Genomic DNA, 8,006 nt, shown 5'->3' with positions numbered 1-8,006 from the left:
TATATATATAATTGTAGTGAGAATATTGCTCAGGTTGCTTTTATCTGCAACAAGATTTTAAATTACTCTTGCAATTATTATTTTTTTCGGTGGCTGTTGAATGTCCCTTCATCAAGTAGGCAGGTTTATCTGGCTGCTAGCATTTACACAGCTGTTAGACAATTCAGTTCACACCAGGGTTGCTAGCGTACGGTAATGGATGAAAACAACCGCCGAAAGGTTTGCTAAGTCATAAAAGATCTCTGTACATAAAAATCACACAGTTATATGAGTGCACAGGCGTAATGTTGTATCTATGTCACTATTACCGTGGCATCTTGTGTTACAGCAAAGATGAACTCCTGCTGAAATGCTGCTTATCTGAGTTTATTTATTCACAGTCAATAGGTCTGAGCCCTGATGAAGGGGGAGTTTGTGTGGCCCCAGAAACGTGTTGGTTGTCTTTATATTGTGAACCAATAAAAGGAGAACTCCAGGATTTATTAAAATTAACCCTTGCAGGGTTAAATGCTTGTTTTTTTTCTAGGGATGAAAATAAAGAACATATACTTACTCCATCTTCAGTCCCGCCTGAGTGCTAGAACAGTCTCTGCTGCCTCTTCTTCCCCAGGGTCCAGTGGTGTGAAGACCCGTTATGTCATCATGTCTAATGCAGATCCATTAGACATGAGGATGCTGAGGGACATGCGGCAGGTGGAGTGGAGGGGGAGAGAGGTGAGAGGTCACTGCTACATGAGCAAGGATCAGGTGAGTATATCTTTGTCACGTACCTGAATGGAAACAGCTGAGCAGGGGAAGACTGGCTTGCAAACCTTGTCCCACACTCCTAAAGATGGTGACAGGAAGAGTTAGGATGCAGGAACATGTGACTGCCTGGGATGCAGTTATTGGGGAGTCCATGCGGATGCTTGAGTGCATTCAGTAATCAGTACACGAAAGCGGGGTCAAAGTCACAAGCCATGGTCGTCTTTCAGGAAACAGAGTTGCAGATCAGGTCACAGGGATACGGGAACGAGGTGAAGACCAATCACCAATCATGCTGGTTTAAATAGACAAACTGGTGCCAATGAGCACACCTATACGTGTGCACGCCTACACGCCCGTGTGTGCGAACACCAAACCTAACTATTGTGAGCATGAGTACTAGTGCACATTTACTTATGTGCACGAATGCCGGTGCATTAGCTTTTGCCCATGTTGGTTTTCCTGGTGAACACCGGGGTAACCTTAGAATCTTCTTTATCTTCACTCCTAGGCAAAAGCGAGCACTTAACTCTTGCAATGCAGGGGTAGCCCCACTGCATGGGTTAATTTGAATAAATCCTGGATCCTCGATATTTGTTTGGCGCTCTCATTAGACTGTTTACACATTGTAGGTCATTTTAATATTTTCTTAAAAAGGCAGCTTTCGTTAAAATAATAACTGCATATCCTGTCCTGGTGGAAGTCTTTGCCTGTTACGTATACAACCCACCTTCAGGGCCGGATTTCCCACAAGGATAACCGAGGCCTGGCCTTGGGGCAGTAGGGAGTAGAGAGGCAGCATGGGTGTGGAATTTCTATCTCCCGATGCCCAGGACATGCAGTTCCGGGCACCGAGCAGGTAGTTGTTTTCTACATTTAGCCCTGCTTTGGACAATGCAGAGCTAAATGTACAGCGGGGAAGCCGCCGCTTGTTTTTAACAAATGATCCCAGCAATGTCACCGAGATCACTTGTATGCAGCCTGCAGGTCTGCCATTCCCAATGGTGGGGGGTTTGGCGGGAAGAGGCGCATTGAGGAACCTGGCCTTGGGGCAGCAGAGACAGTAAATCCGGCCCTGCCCACCTTGATGCAGATGCTTTAATTTTGCTAGATGGTGGAGACAGAGAAGGCAGGGAAGTCCATGAAAACAGAAGAATCCACTAAAGGGATCTGTTTTTAGACCTTGTTCTGAGTGTGGAAAACTAAGGATAATTAAAGTTGTTTGCACAGCGTTAACACACCTCCATGTGACTGAGCCGTCATTAACTAGACAACATTACAGGTAGGAATAGCCCTCAGCTCATTAATGCTATTGTTGTGTCACCTGGGGGCTGTTGCATCACCATTTTCCTATCGGGTTTAATATAGTAGTGTGTACACTTACGGTACTTTATTTTCAACAGGCGAGCTTTTAAAGAAATGATCACAGTGCGCTGCGAATGGCTGAGACACGTTGCTGATGGGTCCTGAATGAGATGCGCTGTGGATTGATCTGTGACTTCCAGGTGGGTGATTGGCTAATTCTGAGCTACGAGGAGCTGCAGAGTCACAGGGACGGACGTACTATTAGTGTAGACCCTTGGTGCTCAACCTGCGGCACTGGGGCCACATGCCCCCCCATGGCAATAATTTAGTGGCCCTCGGGCCCCCTGCACACAAACATTTATGGTGCTTACTCAAGCCAGTGAAGGACAAATATTCTTTAGACTGGCTTCTAGTAATCAGATTTATTTTTCTGTGCTGTGTATCCCTTTTCTATTTTTAGGCTTTATTCCTCTGATCTTTTATAATAGATCTTGCTGAGCGCAATATAAAATGTGGAAGTAATTTTTGGTAGCACAAATGGGGAAACACTCATATGTATAAAGTAGGGATGTGCGTGGGCTTGGTGCCCGGCGAATTCACCCAGGCCCATGAAAAATTGTAAGTTACACATTCCCCCCAGCCCAATCAGTTGTGGCCAGGGCATTACCCAGCCGCAGCTGATTGGGCCAGAAAGAGGATGGGTCACTGACAGATGTGTCACAGATTTGCACAGGCATAGACGAACGTGGGATAACTTCGTTCACACCAAGCTGATGCACGTACCTAATAAAGAAGCTGTAATAGTAGTAATCTCTAGCAGTCTGATGTAATGTGTCTCCTGAAGCATGTCCCTAGTCTCCAACAAATCTTATAATATGTCTGCAGTCTCTGACCACTTTATGTAGCATTACCTATACTAAATATATGTGGCCCTTTGGTAATATCCAGGGCTACATTTGAGGCCTCCTGCCCCCAAGTGACTTGACCACCATTGTTGCAGCTGCACAAGGGCCTTTCTGGGAGTTACAGGACAATTTATACTAGAGGTCAGATGATCATTTGCTGGGTCCTCATTCCACTGTCGTGGTGGCATTTTTTTATGATGCCCTAATCGAGCTTCTGGTTTAACAGTAAATTACAAAAAGGTAATACCACAGGTGCCAGCACCAGTAGCTGTGCACGAAAGCAACGATATAGACTCTCGAGGCAGCTCCCGCTGGTCTAGGATAACCATAAAGCTGAAATGAAAAACAAAGAGAGCGACTCCATTGTGTAAAACTGCTTTAATGTGATGATATAAAAGATGCTAAATGCATACTCACAAACAGATGGAATAATCAGGCATAGAATGTGAGTCATCAAACGTAAACACTAAAATCGTAATAATCCGGTCCTGCCGACAAGCTGTATGTCCTAGCTGGTTGATGTGTTTCAGAGGACACGCCTCCTTCCTCAGAACCAATGGGTAGTGAGCCACATAGGTGTTACCCATTGGTGTTACCCACTGCCCAGGGGCAGGTAATGACTTGCCGCCTGGCTTCCTGATTGATCAGGAAGCCAGGCGACGAGTCATTACATGGAGCCTGGCATCCTGATTGGCCAGGAAGCCGGCTCCATGCTACCTCATCACCAGGTGACGAGAAAGCATTGAGCCGGCTTTCTGGCCAATCAGGACGCCGGGGAGCTGGTAATGATTTGCTGCCCAGCTTCCTGATTTGGCTAGCTTCCCGATAAATCAGGAGGTTGGGCAGTAAGTCATTACATGGTGCCTGGCTTCCTGATTGGCTGGGAAGCCGGCCCCATGCTCCCTCGTCACCAAGTGATGAGGGAGCATGGAGCCGGCTTCCTGGCCTATCAGGAAACAGGGGGGCGAGTCATTACCCGCCCCCCGACATCCTGATTGCTGGGAAGCCAGCCTCATGCTCTCAGGTGGCGAGGGAGCGTGGAGCCAATCAGGAAGCCAGGTAGCGTGTGATGACTCGCCATCCGGCTACCTGATACCAGAAATTCCAGTATCGAGATCGGGAGCATTTGGGCGAGTATGAGTATGCTTTTTGAAATGGCATTAGCATGTTTAAGTAATTAGGTTTACATATACTTTAGGAAATAATCCAAGAGCCGCTTAATTTTCTTTTCATATTGCAGGTCTATCGTAAGAAAGATAAATCCATTAACAACGTCGAAAGTAGCCTACTTTAAGAGGAAATATGCAGAAGAAGAGACTGTACATCAAGATTATCAAGGATGTTTTCCAAAAGTGAGTGTGCTGTGTTATATGTAACTTTAACCTCTTGATAATGAAAGGATTACTGCACTTATACAGCATATTGGGAAATAAAATAGGCTAACTATATATTGAAAACCTGTAAAGACAACAACATTCTGCAAACAGGGCTTTCAACTTGGTTGCAATTATCCTTACAATCTAAAGAGCTGCTCTGTTCTCCTCGGCCCAGTCCCCCAATGTGCAATTGGGATATGAGGTTATGTATACTGTATGCAATGACTCACAGGCTAGAAATTACAACATATCACTGCACTAATGATGGCATCCCTGTGCTATCCCTTGCTATAAGCATATTCCCAGTGTTAAACTGACAAAGCGGTAGACTTTGACCAGCTCAAAATACTGATCCTTCCCTTTCTAGTGCTGCTGCATAAGGGATCACAGGACTACCAAGATAGACTAAGGTGCTTATGCTAGTTTTTGTAAAATACATTTAATGACTCTATATTGTGTACAAAAATGGAACAAAAATTGTGTTATTTTTCTATTTCTGCCTCGAGTTCAGTTTTCTAGTGAACATTGGATGCCCATGCAGGTTAATTTAACTGCCTTCCTCTCCAGCAGGTCATACCTTGCCTTCATTCCCCTGCTGCTCTGCTTGGACACTGGGAAATACCCAATACTTCATAATATTTTGGGAGCATGTGACTCTCTCCTCTTTTTAGTTATTGGCCACTTTGGCACCAAATTATGTATTTTCTGAATAGAGCACTGGGGTAACAGGGGCAAAGAGAGGGTAAGAATGTGTTTTTGAGGAGGAGGAACAGATGACATATTAAATTTGTTGTATTTGCTTGCAAAAAATAACATAAAGGTGCTTATGATCCTTCAGTTACTGTCTTGGAGATCCTCTCAAGTAAATCTTTCCAAAGGAGGGAAATCCCCTCTTAGACAGCTTTCACTGGAACAAGTATCCCGTATGGAGGATTCTTCCTTCATTTCTCTTCCAGTGACAATTACAAATGTTGGATCTTTTCCCACAATGATCATAAGGACAAATAGAGAAGATACATCTCCCTATTGGGGACAGTCAGCAATAAAAACCTAAGAGATACTAACCATTCTTTAGTTTATCCAAGATGAAAAAAATCATTGGCTTTAGATACACTTAAAGTAGAAGAACTAGTAAGCATATTGAAAGAGTAACGCCTTGGTGGTTTCCATTTGCAGCACCTGATATCACCTGAAGACCGGACCTGCATTCTTAAACTCTCTCTGGAGAAGCTCCGGTTCCTGGAAGACCCCGAAATCTATCTACGGAGGTCGGTACTGATCAATAACCTGCTCAGGAAAATCCATCTGGAATCTGATAAGGAGAACTATGAATACTACAAGGGGGTCCCCAGCAACAAGAGCACTTATACAGACACTCGAAAACGGATGAAACTCATGGTAAAAGGTTGTTATTCTCAATCTCTGTACTATGAGGAGCTGAGGTCATATCATATTGTGCCTTACACTACGGATGATGTCCTCTACCAGATGGGCTACTCTGGAGGTCACATGGCACAAAACTCTCAGCTGCTAATTTATCGAATGAAAGAGTGACTGCCTGCTCAGATGTGCTCATTTTCAAGTCAGCAACATCCGGAAATGGAAACGCGATAAAACATGGTCTCGCTTGCAAGTAATTTTTTTCTTTGTGGATCAAAAGCAACAGGTGAAATAGTGACTTAAAGCAGTTCAGTTGGTCAATATATTACATGCGTGATTGTACAAATGGCATAGCTTTTCATCATTTGTATGCATAGGATGGACATATGTCTCTCGCTGTGACAAATCCATCGGGTAATAGCTAGGCATTGTACCGTAAGATTGATTTTTGCAGATTTTAGATTTTTTTTTGGTCTGAGTGGAGCTTTGTTTACTGTTAGACTACAAATCAACACCTAAAACAAATGTTCTAGCTTAATTTAGAGCAACGATATGTCACCTGCAGTATTTTTAAATGTATGATACTTTATAAGCTGTTTATAAAAATATTTTAATGGATGCTGTAAGGCTTCTTAAAACGACTCTGTCACTTGGTTAAAAAATGGACCAGGACCTGGTCCTCTGTCACTTGGTTAATTGATTAGACCAGGACCTGCAAAAGAAGAACTTACATGTCCTGCCACCCATTTCTCCAATCTTCACTTTATTGCTCTTCACATCCGAGTGTGTCAGATGCCTGGTTGCCTGCTGCATGCTGTGGTTCCTTTCAAAGGCCCTTACATTACTACAGAGCACTGGGATCAGCGGAAGAAAGCACATCACTCTGTGGGGGACTCAGGCACCTGAAAACTCCAGAATAGTCGAATGTGAAGGCGGATGTGGTTCTTGAACAGAGCCAACACTGGAGGTACTGCTGGCTGGATGGATAAGTTTAAACCCTCTTCTTTTGCAGGTCCTGGTTTGTTATGTTTTTCTTTTGTTTAACAAAAGAAGAAGTCGCTTTAAAATTCTCAGGGATGTGGTAGGTGAGATTTCCCTTCAGAATTTCATTCTATATATGCTCATTGTGGTTTTAAGGTAGACGTCTCATCAATGTGGGCAATTTAGACAGCATGTGAATACATATCCATGATCAGAGGTTATCTTCAATGAAAGTAGTATACCAAAAAAAACAGTAGCTCCAAAGTTACTGTATAGTATATGCAGAACTCCAGTCCTCCTGTAAAACAAGCTTGGCCTATCCCTCCTGCCTCTCAATTCTTCCTACAGGTCTTTGAGGATACCCATCACATTAAAGGACCAGAAGGAAGGCTCAGCAGGTGGGAGGGGACTGGGCAGTAAAAGTTAATATTTGCCTATAAATTTAAGGTCCCTGTATCTTTGAATCTACTCATTGTGTTGGTGTACAATGGTAACAAGGTAATTTCTACTTATGTTTGTTTTATCATATGCTCAGTTTGAATTGTCCTTTAAAATATGTCATGGTCAGTGTAGATTGAAGGCATTACTCTATTAGTGACCACCTCAGTGGTGGATTACATAGAAGGCAATCTGGAGGTAGCACTGGGCACATACATGTTAGGAGGCAGAGACCTTAAAAAAAAGTGGTCCGATATGGACATCTTGGGGTATAATATAAGCTGCAATTGATTCTACTGAAGTTGAGTATATGCCCTGACAATTTTTTATATTAGCATAGAAATACGTTGTTTATTAAAAGAATGGCAAACCTAACATACATATAAAAAGCTCGCAGAGTTAATTCCTTCCACATTCTATCCAGAACTGAAAAAAAAAAAAGTTTTGGATAGAGTTGGGCAGTTTGAATCTCCATAGGCATTCTGTTTTTTTATTAGCTCAATGTGATATCTGCTTATGTTGCATTATAAATATGGCAAATGTTACAAAAAACAGCACTTCTCATTGAAAAAGGCAACAATACAGATGTGGGTAAATACCTCTAGGGTGTGAATGTGCTAGTGAATCTTGATTGCAAATTCAGGAGAATGATATTTTGGAAAAAGAGTTGAATTGATGTTTGGTACTTCTCCAGATTTTTTTATTTTTGGAAATTCCTTAGGGCCCATGCAGATGGAGCATTGTTGTCAAAAACTGCCTGTTGCATTTCAACGCATTGTTGATAAAACACATGTTTAAATGTCAAACAGATCAAAAGGTTGTGTTTGACCTGTGTTTCCTGCAATGCAAACACATCTCATTAGGACCTAAATAACTG

General features: G+C 42.9%; 1 long non-coding RNA gene across 2 annotated transcripts in view; it reads left to right on the top strand.

Moving 5' to 3' along the window:
- The window catches only part of LOC108791912, a 10,388-nt gene extending 4,442 nt beyond the window's left edge, over positions 1 to 5,946 (top strand). For both annotated transcript variants that reach the window (XR_001941528.1, XR_001941529.1), the window contains exons 2-4: positions 2,148 to 2,249; positions 4,195 to 4,306; positions 5,507 to 5,946. This is a non-coding gene — a long non-coding RNA (uncharacterized LOC108791912). The remainder of the gene's footprint in view (positions 1 to 2,147; positions 2,250 to 4,194; positions 4,307 to 5,506) is intronic.
- Positions 5,947 to 8,006: the final 2,060 nt, after the last annotated feature.

The sequence above is a fragment of the Nanorana parkeri genome, unplaced genomic scaffold (assembly GCF_000935625.1).
Source record: "Nanorana parkeri isolate BGI_ZX_2015 unplaced genomic scaffold, ASM93562v1 scaffold20, whole genome shotgun sequence".
NCBI classification, from domain to species: Eukaryota; Metazoa; Chordata; class Amphibia; order Anura; family Dicroglossidae; genus Nanorana; species Nanorana parkeri.
This window is presented reverse-complemented; position numbering and strand designations above follow the sequence as displayed.